The sequence below is a fragment of the Trypanosoma theileri genome (genome assembly GCF_002087225.1).
Source record: "Trypanosoma theileri isolate Edinburgh chromosome Unknown TM35_Tth_11_V1, whole genome shotgun sequence".
Lineage (NCBI taxonomy): Eukaryota > Euglenozoa > Kinetoplastea > Trypanosomatida > Trypanosomatidae > Trypanosoma > Trypanosoma theileri.
The window spans coordinates 622659-622957 of record NW_021639853.1 but is presented as its reverse complement, the minus strand read 5'-3'; positions in this window follow the sequence as shown (position 1 = coordinate 622957).

Sequence of the window (299 nt, the reverse complement as noted above, 5' to 3'; positions counted from 1 at the left end):
CACCCACCCTAGTCCCACCTACGCAGAGAGAAGAGAAATGAGAAGTCGTATGCAGCACACTGAACAAATACAGAATGCAGCCACCCACAGGCACAAAACCACATTTCTTACCACACTCCACGTAGAGATGTTTCACAACGTATAAAAGGTGAAACACATGTAAAGTAAGCAAGACCATACCCATTATTTAATTTTTTCTCCAGAGCCCAAAATTCCTTTTTTTCTGCTGTCACACACAGAAATGAATCTCAGTATAAAGAACTAAAGTGAAAATGAAACTTACGAAAACAGTGCAGCCC